This window comes from Bos javanicus, chromosome 28 (genome assembly GCF_032452875.1).
Source record: "Bos javanicus breed banteng chromosome 28, ARS-OSU_banteng_1.0, whole genome shotgun sequence".
In the NCBI taxonomy this organism is placed as follows: domain Eukaryota; kingdom Metazoa; phylum Chordata; class Mammalia; order Artiodactyla; family Bovidae; genus Bos; species Bos javanicus.
This window is the reverse complement of record NC_083895.1, coordinates 1588506-1613263: the sequence shown is the minus strand read 5'-3', so window position 1 is coordinate 1613263 and position 24758 is coordinate 1588506. Positions and strand designations below refer to the sequence as shown.

At 39.7% G+C, this 24758-nt stretch overlaps 2 pseudogenes; both read right to left on the bottom strand.

The window, feature by feature from the left end:
* Nucleotides 1–11987: 11987 nt before the first annotated feature.
* On the bottom strand, nt 11988–12919 carry LOC133240673 (olfactory receptor 5W2-like; annotated as a pseudogene).
* A 5427-nt stretch (nt 12920–18346) lies between these two features.
* Nucleotides 18347–23731, bottom strand: LOC133240250 (olfactory receptor 5W2-like; annotated as a pseudogene).
* Nucleotides 23732–24758: the final 1027 nt, after the last annotated feature.

Here is a 24758-nt window from a genome sequence, read left to right as displayed (position 1 = left end):
TAGAATACTGTTCAAGCTTTTGAATATTCCCTGTGTTGCACATTCATTCACCCACCGATGGACACTTGAATGGGTTCTACCTTTGGGCTATTGTGAATAAGGTCACTATGAATATTTGTGTACCAGTTTTTGTTTGAATTATTAACAACTACATAATACTATGTATGAAATAAACCACAAAGACCTACTCTATAGTTTTGAAAACTGTATTGAATATCTTATGATAACGTATAATGGAACAGAATCTCCAAAGGAATATATGAAAGAGACACAATACCATGATAATTATTGTGTGAATACTATGTATTTCTACACGCCACTAAAATATTCACATCCGTAAGTATATTTCACTGCTTGGTTGTATAAAAATAGAGAAGTCAAACAGAAAAGAAATAAACTTTCTGTCATTGCTCATCATCATTTATGCACTATTACTACCTGTAGCACTCATTGTATAAATAAGTGCTGGACTAGGAATTGACATTCATGTAAATCAAGAGATGGTGAAAGTGTAAGGAAGTATAACTTACTGATTTCCTTAACAAAGGATTATGGAACTCTATGTACATGAAGTAAATGAAAGTCAAATGGTTTAATTGAGCCACATTCTTCCTAGAGTGATGAGCTTCCACCCCACCCAATGTTAGCTCACAATTAAATCCTGCAGTCATTTGGCCTCAGTGTCTGCTTCCTGCCATCCAGAAAGAAAAAGTGAGGAGGTCCTGACAGAATCTTTGCTATTTTTCTTTTTTGGATTTGTATTTTATTGCAGGGCTTGGGAAAAAGAAGGCCTAGCCTGTTTTCAGAGTTGCATCCCAAAACTTGCTCTGGCATGTTACATATGTTGACAAACTGCTGATCCTGTTCAACAAAGGACAGTGATCTGCACTTCAGTATCTGTTGCTTGAGCTGGAATAGTAGGCATCCCTTTAAGTGCACTCCTTCATGCTGAAGCAGGTCTACCTGAAGCAGTAGCATAAAATGAACACATTGATCATATAGACATCACATCCCATGAATTTGTAAGAATTTTTCAGGTATACCCATCATCATTGGAGGAACTGACTTGTCCCAGTAACAGCTGGAGTATCCAGTATAACAAAAGTTCCTTGACTAAATAATATACTTACGGGTACTTCTTCCAGTGTTCTTTCTCCTACTTCGGTCATGAGCAGGAGAAGCTGATGGCAGTGGTTCTTGAAATGTATATCGATTCCTAGGTGGCACAGTCAATAAATAATCTGCCTACCAGTGCAGAATATGGAAGTGATGTGCGTTTGATCCCTGGGTTGGGAAGATAACAATTCATACACTCGTTTTATGTGAACAAGTTTTATACTCATGAGTGTTTTTCTTCTGTATACAGAATATATAGGTGAACTATAAAGAAAGCTGAGCGCAGAAGAATGGATGGTTTTGAACTGTGGTGTTGGAGAAGACTCTTGAGAGTCCCTTGGACTGCAAGGAAATCCAGCCAGTCCATTCTAAAGGAAATCCATTCTGAGTGTTCATCGGAAGGACTGATGTTGAAGCTGAAACTCCAGTTTTTGGAGAGCTGACTCATTTGAAATGACCCTGAGGTTGGGAAAGATTGAAGACAGGAGGAGAAGGGGACAACAGCAGATGAGATGGATAGATGGCACCAGCGACCCAATGATCACGAGTTTGGGTAAACTCTGGGAGTTGGTGATGGACAGGGAGGCCTGGCATGCTGTGGTTCAATGGGGGTCACAAAAAGTCAGACACGACCAAGCGAATGAACAGAACTGAACTGAGCTGAACAGAAAAACAAATGCTGTTCAAGGACACTGAAAGAACCCTGATGTTGAAAATCAGATCTGTATTGTGAGCAATGCTTAGAAATCCATGAGTTGACACATAGAATTACGCCTATCATCCTTGTAGTTCCCTCAGTGAAATATGTTGCGAAATGCTCTTCCTTTGTGGTATAGATTCATGAAGAAGCTAAATAGCGTGAATCCTTTACATTGACAACTGTGAATTTAATTCTCCTGTGAATTCTATGTGACAACCACACATACCAACATGATTTATTAGTATTATATCAATATTTTTAGTCCTACTATATTTCAACCAAAAAGTCACTATACAATGGTACATGAAGTCAAGAAACAAAATCAGGGCAAATACTAAATATTCCATCCTTTGAGAAAGGGAGTGAAAAAATAATGTGCTTTGCCTATTGCATTTTTATGTATTAGATCCTTAAGTATTTTATTCACCACACCCAATGAATGGTTCACAAATGTTTCAGAGAGGAAAGGATTATTTCTCTTTAACAATGAGGTGTTCAACTGCTCTCAAAGCAAATACCAGACGGTAATCACCATGAAAGACAAAGTTGATTATTCATATTTATATTACTCATTCGTTAGCTTGCCAAAGGTTCTAGATTTGTTACCACATTTTTTAAAAATAATATTCACATGTGAAAGTGAAAGTGGCTCAGTGGTGCCTGACTCTTTGTGACCCCATGGAGTATACAGTCCATGGCATTCTCTAGGCCAGAATACTGGAGTGGGTAGCTTGTCCCTTCTCCAGGAAATCTTCCCGACCCAGGAATCAAACCGGAGTCTCGTGCATTCAGAAAAGTCATGTCCTTTGAATTTTCATTTTACTGTATAGGATCACAGCAATGGGATTACATAAAATTGTTTAGTTTCCTTTACGTTTCTCCTGTTTGATATAGATGTCAGCCTTTGGTTCTATCACTAGCATTGCAAATAAAAAGAAAAAAAATTAGTGCTCCAGTAATGTTTTTACTGTTAGCAATAAGTATAGCATAATGTGTGACCTAGCAACAGCTAATGAGCCTAGGACTTTCTGGAACTTTCTTGGATCTTGCGGGAAAACACCCTGTGTGTGCCCCTCGATACTGGGCCTAGAGACCAAAATGTACATGAAAGGAAATACTGGAGCTGACCAGAGTAATGCACCGAAACATGTCTGACACAGTGCCACAGCCTGCTCCTTCATGGGCAATGCCACTATAACCTAGGAATGTCATTACAAGGTTCACAAATGGCATGTGAGATGCTCAGCCCTGACACTGATCTCAGCCCTGACCCTGAGTTTTGGTCCTCTGAGCAGATCTGGACGTCTCCCTTTGTAGAAGCTAACCTGTTCCTACCAAATACATGCTTGCAAACACACACCAGTTGGCTGCCTCTCCTTCCACAAGGGAGGCTTCATTTACCCGCATTCTGTGAACTTCGCTTCCCAGCTGACAGACAAACCAATTATTGTACGTATTTTCTCAGGGGTGTTTCCCCGGGGCTGGGGCCGAGGTAAGGGACCCAAACTCATAAGGAAAGGCAAAACCACATCCACACGTCTTTGCTCTGTAGGAGAGATCTAGTGTACCTAAGTCTGTCAGGAAGTTTTCGACACGAACACAGACACTCTGTGTGCATGTTGCTGCATACCCGAAATAGGGCCACAAGGAGCCTCATGCTCTCCATGCGGCGCGGAAGCTGTGCGGTCAAGCAGCAGCTGGAGAATCCAACCAATTGCTCTTTTTTTTTTTTTTTTTTTTTAACCTCTGACAGAGCTCGCATTGCTGTAGCCCTTGGCAGTTTGGAAACACTGGACCCTAACCCCTCTCAAAGTAGGCCTGGGTTCTAGTTCGAATAGAAAGGTAATAGCGGAGCTGAGGACAGAAACGCACCAGTCATTTATCACTTGCTCCCACAGCCTGCTACTTCAAGTACACTAACACTAGAAGCTAGGAATATCTTTCCAAGGTGCGCAAAGGACAGGGGAGGACCTCGACCCTGAATCTAGTTTTTCAGTCCCCTGAGCAGATCTGAGGTTCTCCCATTGTAGAAGCTAACCCATTCCTTCCAAATACAGGCTTCCTAACACAGACTGGCTGGCTGCCTGTACTTGCCCGATGGAAGCTTGCTTGTCCCGCCTCCTAAGAACTCCGATTCCCAGCCTGGGGGAAAAGCGGTCCTTGGAGATCTTTTCTCAGGGGCTGTTTCCACAGAGCTGGGGCGGAGCCCAGAGACCCACATGCACATGGGAAGGCAAAACCATGTGTACAAGTCTTTGCTCTCTAGGAGAGCTCTAATGAACCTCACTCTGTCAGGAACCTTCTTGATTACTACGGAGACACCCCTGTGTGTGAAGCTGTGTACCCAACATGGGGGCACAGAGAGCCTGATTCTCTCTGTGCAGCTTTGACGCTGTCGTTCAGAAAACAGCTGGAGAATCCATACAATGATCTTCCTTACCGCTGAGAGAATTCTCATTGCTGTAGCCCTTGGCAGTTTGTAGAAATCCGCACCCAAACCCTTCTCCAAGTAGGCCTGGGTCCTAGTTCGGAGGAACATGCAATGGCTCTGGTGTCACACACTCTGGCAGCCTGCTCCTCCAGGGACAGTAAGGCCTCTTTTTCCCTGCAGGAGTCTCGCTTGCCTTGTCTCCTGTGAGCTGCGTTTCCCAGCCTGGGGGAAAAGCGGTTCCTGGAGATCTTTTCTCAGGGGCTGTTTCCCCAGAGCTGGGGGGAACCTTGAGGTCCCAACTCACAGGTGAAAGAAAACCAAAGGACAGGTCTATGCTCTGTAGGAGAGCTCTAGTGAACCTCATCTGTCAGGAACACTCTTGGCTCCTATAGAGACACCTCTGTGCCTGAAGCTACACACCCAACATAGGGGCACAGGGAGCCTGATTCTCTCTGTGGGGTGCTGATGCTTGTGGGAAAGAACCTGCTTGAGAATCCATCCGCTTATGCTTCCCTCGCCTTGACAGAGGTCTCATGACTGTAGCCCTTGGCAGTTTGGAAAGAAGCAGACCCTTACCCTTCACCAAGTAGGCCCTGTCCTAGTTTGAATGGAAAGGCAATTGCTGAGCTGAGGCCAGTAAGGCGCCAGTCAAGTCTGACATATTCCGGAAGCCTGCTCTTTCATACAGCAGAGAATCTAGATTAACGCTAGAATCTAGGAATGTCTTTGCAAGGCTGGCAAAGGGCAGTCCGGAATCTGGACCCTACCTCTGGAATTTCTGTCTTCTGAGCAGTTCTGAAGGTCTCCTTTTGCAGAAGCTAACCTATTCCTTCCAAATAGAGGCTTCCAAACAGGCCGGTTGGCTGCCTCTTCTTGCCCGAAGGAGGCTTGCTTCCCCCGCCTCCTGCAACCTCCGCTTCCCAGCCTGGGGGAAAAGCGGTCCTTGGAGATCTTTTCTCAGGGGCTGTTTCCACGGAGCTGGAGCTGAGCCCAGAGACCCACATGCACAGGGGAAAGCAAACCCACATGGACAAGTCTTTGCACTTTAGGAGAGCTCTAGTGAACCTCAATTCTCAGGAACATTCTTGGCTCCTATAGAGACACCTCTGTGTGTGAAGCTACACACCCAACATAGGGGCACAGGGAGCCTGATTCTCTTGGTGGGGTGCTGATACTTTGTGGCAAAGCACCTTCTGGAGAATCCATCCGCATAGGCTTCCCTCACCTTGACAGAGGTCTCATAGCCGTAGTCCTTCGCAGTTTGGTAAGAAACAGACCCTTACACTTCACCAAGTAGGCCGTTGTCCTAGTTTGAATGGAAAGGCAATAGCTGAGCTGAGGCCAATAAGGCACCAGTCAAATCTGACATATTCCCGAAGCCTGCTCCTTCACAGACAATAACGCTAGAATCTAAGAATGTCTTTGCAAGGCTGCCAAAGGGCAGTCAGGAACCTGGACCCTGCCTCTGGAATTTCCGTCTTCTCAGCAGATCTGGAAGTCTCCTATTGGAGAAGCTAACCTATTCTTTCCAAATAGAGGTTTGCAAACACAGGCCGGTTGGCTGCCTCTTCTTGCCCGAAGGAGGCTTGCTTGTCCCGCCTCCTGTGAACTACGCTTCCCAGCCTGGGGGAAAAGCAGTTCTTGGACATCTTTTCTCAGGGGCTGTTTCCAAGGAGCTGAGGCCAAGCCCGGAGACCCACAAGCACAGGGGAAGGCAAACCCACATGCACAAGTCTTTGCTCTCTAGGAGAGCTCTAGTGAACCTCACTCTGTCAGCAAAGTTCTTGGTTCCTATGGAGACACCTTTGTGTGCGAATCTGTGTACCCAACATAGGGGCACAGAGAGCCTGATTCTCTCTGTGCAGCTTTGAAGCTGTCGTTCAGAAAATGGCTTGAGAATCCATACAATGCTCTCCCTTACCGCTGAGAGAATTCTCATTGCTGTAACGCTTGGCAGTTTGTAGAAATCCACACCCAAACCCTTCTCCAAGTAGGCCTGAGTCCTAGTTCCAATGCAAAGGCCATAGTAGAACTGAGGCCATTAAGGCACCAGTCAGGTCTCAAAAACTCTGACAGCCTGCTCCTTCATGGACAGTAAGGCCTCTTCTTCCCTGCAGGAAGCTCGCTTGCCTTGCCTACTGTGAACTGCACCTCCCTGCCTGGGGAAAATGCGGTTCCTGGAGATCTTTTCTCAGGGGCTGTTTCTGGGAGTTGGGGTGGAGCTTGGGAACCCACACTCACAGGTGAAGGCAAAACCACATGGATAGGTCTATGGTCTGTAGGAAAGCTCTAGTTAACCTCAGTCTGTCAGGAAAATTCTTGGCTCCTATGGAGACACCTCTGTGTTAGAAGCTACATACTCAACATAGGGGCACAGAGAGCCTGATTCTCTCCGTGGGGTGTTGAAATGCGCGACCAAGCACCTGCTTGAGAAACCATCCCTTACTCTTCCCTTACCTCTGACAGAGGTCTCATTGCTGTAGCCCTTGGCAGTTTGGAAAGAAGCAGACCCTTGCCCTTCCCCAAGAAGGTCTTTGTCCTAGTATGAATGGAAAGGCAATATCTCAGCTGAAGCCAGTAATGCACCAGTCATATTGACATATTCCCAAAGCTTAATCCTTCATGTACAATAATTCTAGAATCTAGGAATATCTTTGCAATGCTGGCAAAGAGCAGGTGAGAATCAATCCAGACTCTGGAATTTCCATCTTCTGAGCAGATTTAGAGGTCTCCTTTTGGAGAAGCTAACCCATTACTTCCAAATAGAGGCTTCCAAACATAGTCCAATTGGGTGCCTCTTCTTGCCCGCAGGAGGCTCGCTTTCTTCGCCTCCTGTGAAGTGCACTTCCCAGGCTGGGTGAAAATGCGGTTCCTGGAGATCTTTTCTCAGAGGCTGTTTCCCCAGAGCTGGGGCTGAGCTCGGGGAACCATACTGACAGGGAAAGGCAAAACCACATGGAGAAGTCTTTGCTCTGTAGGAGAGCTCTAGTGAAGCTCAGTCTGTGAGGAACATTCTTGGCTCCTCTGGAGACACCTCTGTGTGTGAAGCTGCATACCAAACATATTGGCACAGAGAACCTGATTCTCTCTGTGCAGCTTTGAAGCTCTTGTTCAAGCCACAGCCTGAGAGTCCATACAATGCTCTCCCTCCCTTGAGATAGTTCTCATTGCTGGAGCCTTTGGCAGTTTGTAAAAATCTGCACCAATATCTTTCTCTAAGTAGGCCTGGGTCATAGTTCCAATGCAAAGGCCATAGAAGAACTGAGGCCAGTAAGGCACCGAGGACAGAGCAGCCTCTCGGCCGGACATGTTGATGTGGTTTGGGGCCTTCCCCTGTGTGTTTGAAATCCCTAGCACTGCCCCAGCTCAGGGGAACCAGCCCCTGAGCAAAGACCTCCAGGAAGCACTTTGCGCCCAGGCAGGGAAGCCCAGTTCACAGCACGCGGGGAAGCGAGCCTACTTTCAGGAGAAGAGGCAGCCTGCCGGTGGGTGCTTGCAAGCCTTTATTGGGAAGGACCGAGTGAGCTTCCACAATGGCGGAGCTCCAGATCTGCTCCCAGGTGTGATAGCACAGAACCCCGGCCCAGAGAATGCTCTGCCCTGGGCGAGCCTCACCAACACATGCCTAGCTTCTAGCGTTCCTGCCTGGGAAGGAGCAGGCTGCTGGAGTGTGGGAGACGGGACTGGTGCCTGACTGGCCTCAGCTTAGCTATTGCCTTTCCATTTAAACTAGGACCCATGCCTACTTGGACAAGGGTAAGGGTCTGCTTCTTTTCAAAATGGCAAAAATGGATTCATGTAACTTACATTTCAGGTTGAGTACGTGAAAGTCACTCAGTCATGTCCAATTCTTTGCAACCCCATGGACTATACATTGCATGGAATTCTCAAGGCCAGAATACTGAAGTGGGTAGCCTTTCCCTTTTTCAGGGGATCTTCCCAATCGAGGGAATGAATCCAGGTTGCCTGCATTTCAGGTGGATTCTTTACCAGCTGAACCACAAGGGAAGCCCTAGAATACTGTAGTGGGTAGCCTATCCCTTCTCCATGGTATCCTCCCAACCCAGGAATCTAACTAGGGTCTTCTGCACTGCAAGTGGATTTTTTACCAGCTAAGATAATCAGTCTATATGTTCAGATCAATTCTTTGATTGAATGTGAAGTGACTTTTTTTTTTTTTCATATTGTTTCCAATGGTATGGATGGATTTACACAACAGTAAAGTCATATTTTATAGAGGCAGATCATATCACCTGAAAAGAACCTTAGAGGTAATCTAGCTTAAATCGCTCTTCTACACAGGGTGATGTGAAGAATAGAAAGCAAGAGTGAGGTATTTAGAGTGGTGTTCCTGCCTGGTTCATAGCATGGTTCTAACTAAAGAGAAAGCCATCCAGGGAAGTTAAAGATTTCTGCCTCTAGCTTTAACCCAGATCCTCCTACTTTTTGGTGTATTGAACATTACTGCTGTTCTATTTGTAACGAGTGTACTTGTACAGCCTATAACAAGTATGAGTGTGTCTGTCCTCTGCATTAGACAGACATTTACCAAATCTAACATTGCCTTGCCATGTTTCAGTTCAGTTCATTTCAGTCACTCAGTCATGTCCGACTCTTTGCAACCCCATGGACTACAGCATGCCAGGCTTCCCTGCCCATCACCAACTCCTGGAGCTTGCTCAAACTCATGCCATTGAGTCAGTGATTGCCATGTTTATGCTAAAGTATTTCAGTGGCAAGGATGAAGAAAGAGGTCAAGATATAGGAATTTGACTGTAATATTAAAACATTACATTTGTCATTGATAATGTCATTGTGCATTTGTACAATGATATTTTCCATGAGTCATTGGTGCACATATGAGGAGAATATGATGTGAAGACATTAAAATGGTAAAGAATGAAGAATACTGAAATTGACAGGCTAGAATAAATTTTATGTTGTATTGTTCCTTTTTTTTTTCAGATTAATATTAGGAAAGAAGAATCATTTTCCCCAAATTCCTATCTGACATAGAAATTATCTTTAAAAATTTCCATAATTTCTCATTAATTTCTTCAACTCAAGGAGAGGAAGCCTACAATCAATTGAATCAGTTCTATTTTTGAAAATCCATTTAATGGGCTTAAATTTTTCTTCTCTTTACATATTACTCACAAGATACAATAAAATGGGCTAGTATTCATATTGAATCAATTTTTAAATACTTATATAAAACTGATTATATATATGAAGATGGATTAATTAGATCCATGTTTATTAATCTCTGAATTAATGGTAATCCATTGACATCCATTTTGATTAGCTATATTTCTGATCATGTTTGCTGTCATATTGCTGCCTTGCTGTTGCAACAAGTCAAAAGAAGTTTGAGTGAATGTATGCCAGGAGTATGCATATTTAAGTCTTTTATATTATTCAAGAATTTAGAGTTTTTCTTAACATGTCATAGTGAAAGTGAAGTCACTCAGTCATGTCTGACTCTTTGCGTCCCCATGGACTGTAGCCTACCAGGCCCCTCTGTCCATGGGATTTTCCAGGCAGTAGTACTGGAGTGGATTGCCTTTTCCTTCTCCAGGGGATCTTCCTGACCCAGAGATCGAACCCGGGTCTCCCACATTGTAGACAGATGCTTTACTGTCTGAGTCACCAGGGAACAGAGGAATTATGTAGGCTTTATTTTCCATTCTAAAATATTGTCACATAAGAAGATTTTACAATGGCAGGTAGAAAATTGAAGACCATCAGAAGCTTTAATTTTATAATTGTAATGGATAAATATCAGTCTCTTTCAGTACATTATGGTATTTAAAATACATTGTCACATCTTAGCTTTCTCAACAAACTAATTTAGTGCTTTAGCCTTCAGGACATCAGATCAAAGGCAGATGCAATAGTCAAATAGCAAGAACTTAGAGTTTATTCTTTCTAGTGAAGTTAAAAAGCATGTCTTTATAAGTATATTATCTTAATGTCCAAAACCATTTTATGCACCTTCCAAACAAACCTGTGTATATGTGTTCAATATGTTAACTGTGTTCTGATATACATTTTAAGCTAGTTATCAAACCCTCATTTAATTTTGTGTCAAGGAAAGTGAAAGTGAAGTCATTCAGTTGTGTCTGACTCTTTGTGACCCCATGGACTGGAGCCTACCAGGCTCCTTAGTCCATGGAATTTTCCAGTTAAGAATACTGGAGTGGATTGTCATTTCCTTCTCCAGGGGATCTTCCCAACCCAGGGATCAAACCCGTGTCTCCTGCATTGAAGGCAGACACTTTACCATCTTGAGCCACCAGGATGCCCAATTTTGTATTGACATATAATTGACATACAATTAGCAGTGAAAAAGTGTTGTCTTCTATTTTTAGTTTATTACATATTTGTTTATTTCATCTTCCAGGCAACATGTAGTGGTTTATTTACATAATGCAATGCTCATACCTTAGCAAAGAACTCTGATAAACAGGATGATATAATCTTTTAAAACTGTGTTTTTTTTTTTTTTCATGAACCACAAGAGACAAAGAGGGTATTTAACCAGAGCTAAGAATAAGAAGAAAAAGGAAGGAGATTGGTGTGCAGAGAGTTACAGAAGAATCGAGAGTTGGTAATGAAGCACCATTATGTACTTTACCATGATTGTGTCCACTGTCCCTTACCTTTTTTACTGTTTTGTTTTTTTAGCTGTATTCAGATAAAATAGACAAATAACATGCATATGGTACAGGGCATGAAGATTTAATGTATGTTTACATTGTGAAATAATTACTACTATAAAGTTAGTTAACACATTCATCAATTTACATAGCTATCACTTTGAGTGTGCAGACCATGAAAACCAAACAGTTAAGGTCTACTCTCTCAGCAAATTTCAATCTTATAATACACAACTGTTAACTAGAGTCACAGTGCATACTGGACCCCCAGAATTTATCATCGAGTAACAGAAAGACTGTGAACTTTGACCAACATCACCCATTGCTCCCACCTTTCAGCCTGTAGCAACAGCCAATCTATTCTCTATTTCTATGTGTTTGACCAATTAGATTCTACATGCATATGAGACCGTACAGTACTTGTCTTCTTCTGTATGAATTATTTCATTTAGCACATGCCCCTTGTGGTTCTTCCCTGTTGTACCCAATATGACTTCTAACAGGCATGGACTCATACACTTCAGGATCTGAGTAACTGCCAGATCCTCTGCCTGATATTTTTTCATCTCCCAAATTGAATCCTTTTCTGATTTGACTGAGTATCCAAAGATGTCCTTCCTTTAGACTGGTTTTAGATATTTTTAATCTTGAATAATAGACCACTATGTGTTATCTCATGATGAATTTCAGGCTTATTATGAATTACTTGACTGTTCAGTTAATACATTATTAATACTAGCTTATATTTAGTAGTATTTAAACTACAAGATATGTTGTAGTACATAAAGAACTGCAAAGCACAAAGATCAATGAATAAAACGCACTATAAATCTTAGTGTAATAGTGCTTGAAAAAAACTGAACAAAAACTAACATATTGAAAAAGTCAGAAAAAATTTTCCCAGAAACTAATGCCATATACAAATTCTGGAAATAAAAAGAAGCATGACAGGTAGGGGAAATAGCAATACACTTCAATAGAAATTATATTTCTCATGTAACCTACCATTTAATTTTAATAAACCATCAATCACCATATATGTATGGATGTGTATATGTGCACATATACAAAATATAAATTTTTAAAACCATTTATTCTTCAATTTTTTCAGGGTCTGTTTCACATCCTTATTCCTTAGGCTATAAATCAGAGGGTTTAACATGGGAATCACAAGGGTATAAAACAAAGAGGTAATTTTGTCTTCATCTAGAGAGTAGGAAGAACTCAGCCTGAAATACATGAAGAGCATTAGTCCCTGGAAAATGGCCACAGAAGTTAGGTGAGAGATGCAGGTAGAGAAAGCTTTGAACCCCCCTTTGGCAGAGTGGTCTTCAAGACTGATAGGATGATATAACAATAAGAGACAAGGACTCCTGAAATTGTACTCAGTTCAATGAAGCCAAAAGCAGTAAATATTAGTAACTCATTGACCTGTGTATCTGAGCAAGATAGCAATAGGAAAGGAGCAACATCACAAAAAAAGTGGTTAATCTCATTTGACCCACAGAAGCATAAGCGGAATGCTAATGTCGTGTGTATCAGAGCATCTGCCATTCCCACCAAGTAAACCCCAGCCACGAGCAGGGAGCACACCCCGCTGGACATGCTGACCGCATAGAGCAAGGGGCTGCTGATGGCTTTGTACCAGTCATAGGCCATCAATGCCAGCAGGAGACACTCACAATCTATAAAGGTATAGAGCACCAGTAATTGCAGAGCACAGCCATAGAAGGGAATTGATTTGTTCTTAGCAAATAGGTCCACCAGCATCTTGGGGCCAACTGCTGTGGAAATGCTGAGGTCACTGAAGGAGAGGTGACTGAGGAAAAAGTACATGGGTGTGTGCAGCTGGGGATCCATTCTGATCAGGGTTATCATTCCAAGGTTTGCCAGAAGAATAATGAGATAAACAAGGAGAAATATGGTAAATAGGATCACTTTGTTCACAGCATTATCAGTAATTCCCAAGAAAATGAATTCAGTCATGAAGGAGCAATTCCCTCTATCCATCCTTCTTTCTGATGTAAACTTTTGAGAAAATGATCAAGAAATGTACACTTGCATGTGTAACACTTTTTAGCATCTACAAAATGTCATAAGACAGAATATATTTTTCCAAAACTGTCTTTTTATACTTAGAAAATTATTCAGTCATGCACCCAGTCTTTAAAGAGGCATAGCTATCTATTCTGCAATAATAAAGTATCTGAGAAAGACCTTTGAGAAATTGGATGCAAATCTAGATGTCATTCATAAGATTTGTTACTTTCTACAAGCTCTTCTCTGAGTGTTAGTTTCTTCATCCCAGGGAATAGATTTAGAGAAATTTAACTCCTTACATCTTGAGAAAAACCTAGAAGACACCACTGTTAGAGAGGCCAGACTGTAAGACATAGGACTGAGCATTTATGAGGGCTGAAAATAGTCACTTAGATACAAAAAAACAATAACAATTTTTATGTTTCTCAAAAAAGCATTATTGGTTTCAGAGAATTTGACTCAGTTCCAGAACAGTGAGTATATAAATGACTATTAATAAAAATAATTATATTACTTGTTTTAGTTTATGTTATGTTCAGTATTTGCTGAGACATGAATTAAGTATTATTGACCTGGTATTCTAGAAATTTATTCTCAATTTCCCACAATGCTCATTACCTCTTTGTGTAGTGGTAGTTGTCGAAAGGTGAATCTCTTAATGAGTCGAAAAAAAGAGCTAAAAGGAAGTGAAAACAACAGAATTTATTGTATGTTTAGCATTGTTTTAGATTTTAAATGGCCTATTAGTTACTAAATTGGAAATAAGATGAGGGACAATGATGTTTCTAAACTGCATAGACTTTTCTGTTTGTAATATATGTGTATGTGTATACATGTTAATGTTTGTAAGAATAGAATGTAAGCAATGAACTTTTTTCCCTCAGAACTAAGTAAACACGGCATGTGGTTCACATGGAGATGAATTTGTACATGTTTTTATTTGTATTGTGGTACCTCTTCTATTTTAATAAAACAAAACATGCTTTAAATTCATGTATACATTTTTCCAAAGATAAAAAGAGTAAATATTCCCTGTGAATAAAGAGCAAAATAAAACAAATAAACAGTTGCATTGTGTATATTAACAAGTTCAGATTCTTGTGATTCTGAGATTGAAATATTTCTAACCATTAATTTCTGATTTTAATGAGTAAGCTGGCACAAAATCGTTCATTTACAATTTGTTTCCTCAAAATGGTAAGTATTTTCTTCTATATTCTTTAAGTTAAGAACTGGAAACCTACCTAAGATGAACAGGTCTTGGCTAGTTGAACAATAAGCAGATGACCTCTTATTTTACCAGGTACATTGGGACTGAAATCTCTGTGTTCCTGCCCCTCGGCTTTGATGTTATGCAAACATTTAATTAATTATATTTCTGCTTCGGTATTTCCCGCTGAGAATTCAGAAGCTACTTAGCACAGGCTGAATTTTCATGCCTTCCTACTGTCATCAAATTGATCTATAGTAAAAAGAAAACTGCATTTTTTTTTTTTGTATGATGTGATTCACAGTTATCCTGAAATGGTTTTGTCCTTCTTTAGAGTAAACATACTGGAACTCAAAAAGATCCTCCCTTCATTATTTCCATTTCCTTAGATTTGTTCATAGTGTTTTAGAGTCTCCTTCACATCTCATTTAAGGATCTTACCACACTTGGTCCATGTTTTCTTTTTTACTAAAATGTAATGGTACATCATAAAATTCACCCTTCTAATGTATACAGTTCTTTGTTTTTCACTATGTTTTCAAGGTTCTTAGATTATCATCAGTATTTATTTCCACAACATTTTCATCACTATGAAAAGATTTCCATATTTATTAGTTGTCACTTTCCATTCCTTCCTCCCTAAGCCCTGGCAACCACTAATTTACTTTCTGATTCTTTGCACTTTCCAATTCCTGGCCTCCTTTTAAACAGAATTATGTAACATGCTTTTTTGTTTGTTTGTTTGTTTTGTTGTTATTCTTTTCATCAGCCTTCTTGTCATCAATTAAATATTTTCAAGGTTTATCTATACTGCATGCATTGCATATTCATCATTCTTTGAATTTTTGCCATACTTCATCTGTTTTGACAAATAAAATTAGCAGAAATATCGTAAGTCATTTCTGGATCTTGTCTTGAAGAAGACAGTGTGTGAAAGCTATGAATTACCATGAAATTCCAACTAGCCATCTGATTTTACAATGTGGCACATTCTGAGATTACATGAACTGAAAGGGGAGAATTTGGGTTAATCTTTATAGACATTTTCATCTAGTGTCAATTATTAAAGAACTCGCAACCTAGACCATCTTTCCACTGAATATTTCATGCAATCTCAGTAAACATGTGAAAGAACAAAATAAGGAGTCAGTCATCATCCTCTTAAGTTATTTAGTTTTGAAATGCAATTTATGTAGGAAGAGATAACTAGAACAGTGTACAAAAACAAATCAGAGAAACAAGCTTTTGAATATACATAAATTAATGTATATTCAAGGGTTTCCCAGGTGGCTCAGTAGAAAAGAATCTGACTGTCTAGCAGGAGATGTGAGTTCAATCCCTGGGTTGGGAAGATCCCCTGGAGTAGGAAATGGCAACTCACTCCAGTATTCTTGCCTGGAAAATTTCTTGGGCAGAGGAGCCTGGCAGGTTACCATCCACGGGGTGGCAAAAAGTCAGACATGACTGAGCACTCATGGTCAGTGGTCATTCTCTTAAGTTATCTAGTTATGAAATGCAGTTTATGTAGCAAGAGATATGTGGGACAGTGTGTAAAAATAAATCAAAGAAGAAAATTTTTGAATATATACATGAATCATGTATATTCAAAGATTGAGGAAAAATGTTTGAAAACCATATACATAGATAGATAGATGTAGATATGACAAATGACTTGTAGCCAAAGTATATGAAGAATCTTCACAGACAGTAAGACAACAAACAACCTAATAAAATTTGAACAAAGAATTTGAACAAATTAAGTCTCATCAAGATGATATATACAAAGAAACCCACTTCAGACCTAGAGACACATACAGATGGAACATGAGGGGATGTAAGGAGATATTCCATGCAAATGAAAATCAAAAGAAAGCTGGAAAAGCAATACTCTTATCAGTCAAGATAGACTTTTAAAATAACAAATGTTAAAAGAGACAAGGAAAGACACTACACAATGACCAAGGGATCAATCCATGAAGAAGACATAACAATTGTAAATATATATGCATCCAACAGAGGAACACTTCAATATACAAGGCAAGTGCTAATATCTCTAAAAGGGGAAATTGGCAGTAACATAAAAATAGTGGGGAACTTTAGCACTCAAATTATACCAATGGACAAATAACTCAGGCAGAAAATTAGTAAGTAAACCAATTCTTAAATGACACAATAGACCAGATAGATTTGACATTTGTAGGACATTCCATCTGAAAGAAGCAGAATACACTTTCATCTCAAGTAAACATGGAACATTTTCCACAATAGATCATATCATGGGTCACAAACCAAGAATTGGTAAATTTTTAAAAATTGAAATAATAACAAGCATCTGTTTCCAAAGACAATATGATAAATCCATTACAAGATAAAGCTGTAAAAAACACAAACATATGCAGGCTGAACAATATGTGACTAAACAACCAACAGATCACTGAAGAAAACAAAGAGGAAAAAAAAAAAACAAAAAAAAAACCTAGAGACAAATGACAATCAAAACATGACAATCCAAAACCTAAGTTGCTTGGCAAAAGCAGTTTTAAGAAGGAGGTTTATTTCAATACAGTTTTACCTCAGGAAACAAGAAAAATCACAAATAAACAACCTCACATTACATCTAAAGCAACTAGAGAAAAAATAAACAAAACCTGAAGTTAATAGAAGGAACCAAAACATAAAGATCAGAGCATAAATAAATGAAAAATATAAGGAAAATAATAGCAAAGATCAGTGAAACTAAAAATTGGTTCTTTGAGAATATAAAGTTGATAAACCTTCGGTCAGATTCATCAAGAGAAGAAAAGAGAAGACCCAAGTCAATGAAATTAGAAATGAAAGATGAGAAGTAACAACTGACATTACAGATATTTTCCATCAGTCACTGATGATGTGTAAGAGGGATGTGCTATGGAAAGAAGAAGGAAAGTTAGTGATGAGGACTGAAGTAGACAGCCTAGAATACATTAGAGTCTTTTGATATGCTGTTCCCTATTTTTGTGGAATTTCAAGAATTTTTGTGGAATAGAAGAGTATCTCCATGCCATTGCCACAACTTGGATTTGAATTGTGAATTTCCTAAAAAAATACTCAGTTCTTCTTTAAGTTATCCGATTCCAGACATGGAAGCCTATTTTAATCAAATGTTGTCTGCTGCAATACTATTTTTGACTTCCATTTAAGGGGGTTATTTTTTTTTCTTTTATTCATATCATATTTGTTAATTCCAATAAAATGGACCAATATGTAGGTCAAATCAGTCTTTAGATGCTGTAATATACATCTGACATTTGAATGGAGACAAATTAACTAGATTACATGTTTATTTACTATCAATATCTGCCAATCCACTGATGCCCTGTTTGTCTTAGACTTTAATTTTCAGACAATATTTTTTATTAGGCTGTGTTTTATGAGCAACAGTTCCAAAAGAGTTTGGTGAATTGATAAAATATGGTAGGAATAGAAACGTTTTATATAAAATAAGAATTTTATAAGTTTTTAGCTTTTTCCACAATGAAAAGTTTTCCTAACATGCCATAATGTCTCAAAAATGCCCTTAAATTTTTTATCCCATGATAATTTTGTGGATCATTTATTACTAAACTGCTTGGTTCATTAATGTCTACTACTAGTATCAGCTTAAATTAATTAGTATAGAATCTGTAAGATGTACTATAAAATATAAAAAACCTGAGTTCTGAAAGATCGCTCAGTAAATCTTTGATTTACTTTATGACAAAACCTTTAAGACATTGCATAATGTTTTAGTGAGACTGAAATAATGTTTGAATGACAAATGAAGCAAAAATTAGCATAAGTAGAAAAGTCAAAAGATTTTTCAAAAACGGTAAGTGCCATATATAAACCCTGCCCACATACTAAGCATGATATCTGAGGAAACCAACAGTGAAGATGTGCTTAGTCACTCAGTCGTATCTGACTCTTTGTGACTCCATGGATTGTAGCCCACCAGGCTCTTCTCTCTATAGAGATTCTCCAGGCAAGAATATTAGAGCGGGTTGCCATTTCCTCTTCCAGTCTTAACAGTGGAGTTTAATGCAAATAATTATTCACTTAGGAATTCAAGAAAATTGTTTCTCATGTGTCATGCCATAAAATTTTAATTACACAATTATTATATGTGTGTGGTTGTGTGCACATATGCATAATACAAATATTTAAAAATATAGTTAGGCTTCCAATTTTACTAAGGCCTCTTTTACATCCTTGTTCCATAGGCTAAATATCAGAGGATTTAGCAGGAGAATCACAAGAGTGTAAAATAAAGAGTTCACTTTGTTTTCATCTAGAGAGTAGGATGAACTTGGCCTGAAATACATAAGGAGCATGCTGCTGCTGCTAAGTCGCTTCAGTCGTGTCTGACTCTGTGCGACCCCATAGACAGCAGCCCACCAGGCCCCGCCGTCCCTGAGATTCTCCAGGCAAGAACACTGGAGTGGGTTGCCATTTCCTCCACTAATGCATGACAGTGAAAAGTGAAAGTTAAGTCACCCAGTCGCCTCCGACTCCCAGTGACCCCATGGACTGCAGCCTACCAGGCTCCTCCGTCCATGGGATTTTCCAGGCAAGAGTACTGAAGTGGGGTGCCATTGCCTTCTCCCACATAAAGAGCATAGTTCCCTGGAAAATTGACATTGCAGTTAACTCAAAGGTGCAGGCGGTAAAACCTTTGACTCTCCCCTCAGCAGAGTGGATCTTCAAGACTGAAAGGAGGATATAAAAATAAGAGCAAGGACTCCTGAAATAGTACTCAGTTCAATAAAACCCAAAGCAGGGAATATCACTAATTCATTGACCTGTGTATCTGAGCAGGACAGGGGAAAAAAAAAAAAAGCAGAGGTAAATCACAGAAAAAGTGGTTAATCACATTTGACCCACAGAAACGTAAATGGAGTGCTAATGCTGTGTGTATCTGAGAAACTGCTATCCCCACCAGGAAAACCCCAGGCATAAGCAGGGAGCACACCCCGCTGGACATGCAGACCACATAGAGCAAGGGGCTGCTGACGGTCTTGTACTGGTCATAGGCCATCAGTGCAAGCAGGAGACACTCAGAATCGGCAAAGATACAGAAGACCAGAATTGCAGAGCACAGCCATAGAAAGAGATTGACTTTTTCTTGGCAAATAGGAAGAATTATCAATAACCTCAGATATGCGGATAATACCACCCTTATGGCAGAAAGTGAAGAAGAACTAAAGAGCCTCTTGAGGAAAGTGAAAGATGAGAGTGAAAAAGTTGGCTTAAAATTCAACATTCAGATAACTAACATTATGGCATCTGGCCCCATCACTTCATGGCAAATATATGGGGAAACAGTGGTAATGGTGGCTGACTTTATTTTGGGGGGCTCCAGAATCTCTGCAGATGGTGCCTTCAGCCAAGAAATTAAAAGACGCTTTCTCCTTGGAAGAAAAGCTCTGATCAACCTAGACAGCATATTAAAGAGCACAGACATTACTTTGCCAAAAAAGATCCATCTAGTCAAGGCTATGGTTTTTCTGATAGTCATGTATGGATGTGAGATTTGGACTATAAAGAAAGCTGAGCACGAAAGCATTGATGCTTTTAACTGTGGTGTTGGAGAAGACTCTTGTGAGCCCCTTGGACTGCATGGAGATGCAACCAGTCCATCCTAAAGGAGATCAGTCCTGAGTGTTCATTGGAAGGACTGATGCTGAAGCTGAAACTCCAATACTTTGGCCACATTACATGAAGAACTGACTCATTGAAAAAGACTCTGATGCTGGGAAAGATTAAAGGCAAGAGGAGAAAAGATGACAGAGGATGAGATGTTGGATGGCACCACTGACTCGATGAACATATGTTTGGGTAAACACTGGGAGTTGGTGATGGACAGGGAGGCCTGGCATGCTGCAGTCCTTGGGGTCACAAAGAGTTGGACATGACTGAGTGGCTGAACTGAACTGAACTGGCAAATAGGTCCACCAGCATCTTGGGGCCAATGGCTGTGGAACAGCAGAGGTCAGAGAAAGAGAGGTGACAGAGGAGAAAATACAAGGGTATATGCAACTAGAGATCCATCCTAATTAAAATAATCATTCCAAGATTTGCCAGAATGTTAATAAGATAAACAACAAAAAACATCATAAATAGGGTCACTTTAATCCCAGACTTATCAGTAATTCCCCTAAATATGAATTCAGTTAAGGAAGAGCAATTTTCTCTTTCCATTCTTTGGGGTTGTTGTCTAAAGTTTTGAAGAAATTATGGAGAAAATCATATATATATGTGAACCACTTCTGGACATTCACAGCATATTTATAAGAAAAGACATAACTTATTTGTTCTATTTTCTTTTTACATTCAGAAAAGTCTCGATTAAATGGCACTCTTTAAAGAGATGTTGCTATCTATCTGATAATTATAAAAATGTCTGAGATAGGCAGTTGAAAAACTTCTGTATGAATCTTTATGCCATTCCTGAAATATGATACTATCTATAAGCTCTTTATTAATAACCTCAGATATGCAGATAACACCACCCTTATGGCAGAAAGCAAAGAAGCACTAAAGAGCCTTTTGATGAAAGTGAAAGAGTTGGCTTAAAATTCAACATTCAAAAAACTAAGATCATGGCATCCTGTCTCAACACTTCATTGCAAATAGATGTGGAAACAATGGAGATGGTGACAGACTTTATTTTTTTGTGCTCCAAAATCACTGTGGAGAGTGACTGCAGTCATGAAATTAAAAGACACTTGCCCCTTGGAAGAAAAGCTATGACCAACCTAGACACCATATTAAAAAGCAGAGACATTACTTTGTTAACAAATGTCCATCTAGTAAAAGCTATGGTTTTTCCAGTAGTCATGTATGGATATGAGAGTTGGACAAAAAGAAAGCTGAGCATGAAAGAATTGATGCTTTTGAACTGTGGCATTGGAGAAGATTCTTGAGAGTTCCTTGGACAGCAAGGAGATCCAACCAGTCAATCCTACAGGAAATCGGTCCTGAATGTTCATTGGAAGAACTGATGCTGAAGTGAAGCTCTAATAGTTTGGCCACCTGATGCGAAGAACTGACTCATTGAAAAAGACTCAGATGCTGGGAAAGATTAAAGGCAGAAGGAGAAGGGGACTATAGAGGATGAGATGGTTGGATGACATCACCAAATAGATGGACATGAGTTTGAGCAAGATTCGGGAGTTGGTGATGGACAGGGAAGCTACAGTCCATGGAGTCCCAAAGAGTCAGACACATTTGAGTAACTGAACTGAACTGAATTTTGGAATAGTGTTTATGTAGTAAACGATTGGCCTTCCCTGGTGACACAGATGGTAAAGAATTCTCCTGCAATGCGGGAGAGCTGGGTTCAATCTCTAGGTCTGGAAAATTCCCTGTAGAAGGGAATGGCAACCCACTCCAGTATATTGGCCTGGGAAATCCCATGGACAGATGAGCCTGGGGGGCTACAGTTATGGGTCACAAAGATTCAGACATAACTGAGCAAATTTCATTCACTCACAACAAAAAACAAGTATAATCGGAGAGAAGTATTTCCAAAAAATAGGAAGTATTTCAAAACTATTTATCCATATATATGACAAAGAATTCGTATCCACAATACACTAATAGCTTTCCTCATTGGGAAAAGAAAAGACTTAAACAAAAAATGACCCCCCCAAAAAAATAAAAATTAACAGAAATTGTCAAAAAGAAGATACATAAGCAACAAGTTAATGCATGATAGTTTACTCGGAACCATTAGTTATTAAGGCAATGAGGATAAAGCCACAACACAATAACATAAAATAATGTCAAATGGACTGAAATTAATATTCTGAGCATAACAAATTCCCTAATTCATCGAAAATATCATTTGAGAACTAACAGGGACAGGTTTTCTTATCAGTTTGGGTGTTTTTCTTTGTTCTTTTCATTTGTTTTTTTTTTTTTTCTACTTTTATTTTCTACAAATCTGGGAAATCGTTTAGCTTAATTCCATATAATTATTTCATATTTAATTTTGGAAATGTGATTCTTTTTTTTTTTTTGAAATGTGATTTTTAATTGCAACTTTTGATGCCTTTTTATATGTCATTGTTATCCTTGGTTGTGAGGATCTCAACACTGAAACACCAGTTGTACTCCTTTGGAGCTATTGGTGAGGCAAAGTTCAAACCAAAACTAATTGCTAATGTTTTCCCAGGAAAATCAAGAAATTGATACATTTATGTTTCAGAAGAATTTTACTATCATTCTACTTCTCTGTTACACATATTACATATGTGGAATTGTTCTTGGTCACCTAATTATGGTGGTTAGTCACTCAGTTGTGTCCAACTCTTTGCTATCCTGTGGTCTCTATTTGCCAGACTCATCTGTCCATGGGATTCTCCAGGCAAGAATACTTTAGTGGGTTGCCATTCCCTTCTCCAGGGGATCTTCCTAACTCAGGGGTCAAACCTGGGTCTCCTGTATTACAGGAAAATTCTTTACTGTCTGAGCCACCAAGGAAGCTCTAATTATACTCCAATCCAAATGTTTCCCTCAGGAATCCCTGTCTTCTGGGATGCAACTACTTCTTGCAACAACTATTTGTTCAGCCAGAACCCAGCTTTAGCTTCTTAACAGGGCTGCTCCTCAAACACATGTAGATTAACATCCTTTCAATATTCCCCCAACTAGGGATTGGGGGCAGGAGGAGAAAGGGACAACAGAGGATGAGATGGCTGGATGGCATCACTGACTTGTTGGACTTGAGTCTCAGTGAACTCCGGGAGTTGGTGATGGACAGGGAGGCCTGGCGTGCTGTGATTCATAGGGTCACAAAGAGTTGGACACGACTAAGCGACTGATCTGATCTGAACAATTTAACTGAGTGTGGGTAACTACTGTTGGGAAGCGTAGTGCAAAATAGCCATAAAAGGAGAAAGTCCTTGGGAAAATGGCAAAGGGCCAGAAGTACTCGGCTTTGCCCTGCGGACAGAAAAACATCTCCTGCCTTTGGTTATGCTCAGCGCCAAGAGTTAATAATAAATAGGGATGTCACTTGTGAGAGCGGGTTGTGGGATAAGCCCATGAGTCATTTAGAGTGCGCTGTTCTTGAAATATTTTTACTGATTATGTGTTAACTCTGCATGCGCTCTGCTGACTGTATACTTTAAGCTCTTTGTTCCTGCTTCTATAAGAAAGCTTGACTGCAGAAATAAACTTGTCAGTCCTTGCAAGAGACTGTCCGAGTGTCATTCTTTCAGGTTTGTCATTTCCAAGTCCCGGGGAGAAAAACCCCAAGAAATGGCACCCGAACAGGGACTTGAGAGGAAGGCTAAACAAAGCGATGAGCCCCTGCAGAAAGAGGTAAGCAGGATGGGACAACATAGCAGTAAAATTCCTTTCATTTCTATAATGCATCATTTTTTGAAACAAAACAGTATTAATGTTTCCAGAGATCAATTGAACGACTGCTATCATATTTTACTGGAACAATTCATGGTTCCCAGAAGAGGGGACACTCAATCTAGACATATAGAAAAGGGTTAAAAATAATGTTTTGCGAGCATGTCAGCAAGGGTTACCTGGTCACTCATACAGGCTATCATAGAACAAATTGAAGGACATAACGTTGATTTGGAAGTAAAAACTATTCAATCTTTACATGAATATGAGCTTAAGGAACAAGATATGCAAGGTGCTTTGAAATATAAGAATGTTATGCTCAATCAGACACAATCCTTAGAAAAACAACTTAGAGACATATGTATACAGGATATGTCAAAACTGAAGCCACTTAGAACGGAGGTCATTTCATTCAACGGACAGCCCAAATCTAAGGTTTTTCCTTCTGCTCCACCTTTAACAGCAATTGCTAACTTTGCTCATACTAATCATTTCACTCCTCCTCGGGAGATGCCTGCTTGCACTTTCGCTTTTCCAATGCAATTTAATCAACCTGCCCAAGGCCAAAATACTTGGGCTAATCTAGATTTTGGCATGTTGTCTAGCTTTAAGAAAGCATGCACTGTGTATGGACCTACTTCTCCTTACTGTATAGAATTTCTCAGAGGATGGGCTAACCGTTGGATACCATATAATTTTTTTTTTCAAGTAGCAAAGATGGTTTTAAATCCTCAACAATTACTGCAATGGCAAATGTGGGTTAATGATGAGGCCCGACAACTGATGATTGACAAGCAATCTCATGGTAACCCTGCCAGTTTAACCTATGATATACTCACTGGAAACAAGAGCCATAGCCAATATGATTGCACAACTAGCTAATATTACCCTTGAGATGTTACATCTCATTACAGAAACTGCCTGCAGGGCATAAGCAAAGGTTGATAGCACTAACTCTGATGGTTCATTTGTTAAGATTATTCAAGGACATGAGGAGGAATATTCTCAATTTATAGGAAAATTAAAGGATGCAATTGAAAAATCTATTAAGGATGTGACTTTACAAAATATTATTTTAAAACAACTTGTTTTGAAAATGCTAATGAGGAATGTCAATCCATGCTTAGACCTATTCTAGAGACTAGCTCTCTTATGGAATATTTGAAAGCATATAGGAACATCGGATCTATGTCCCATAGAGCAAAACTGGCAACATTG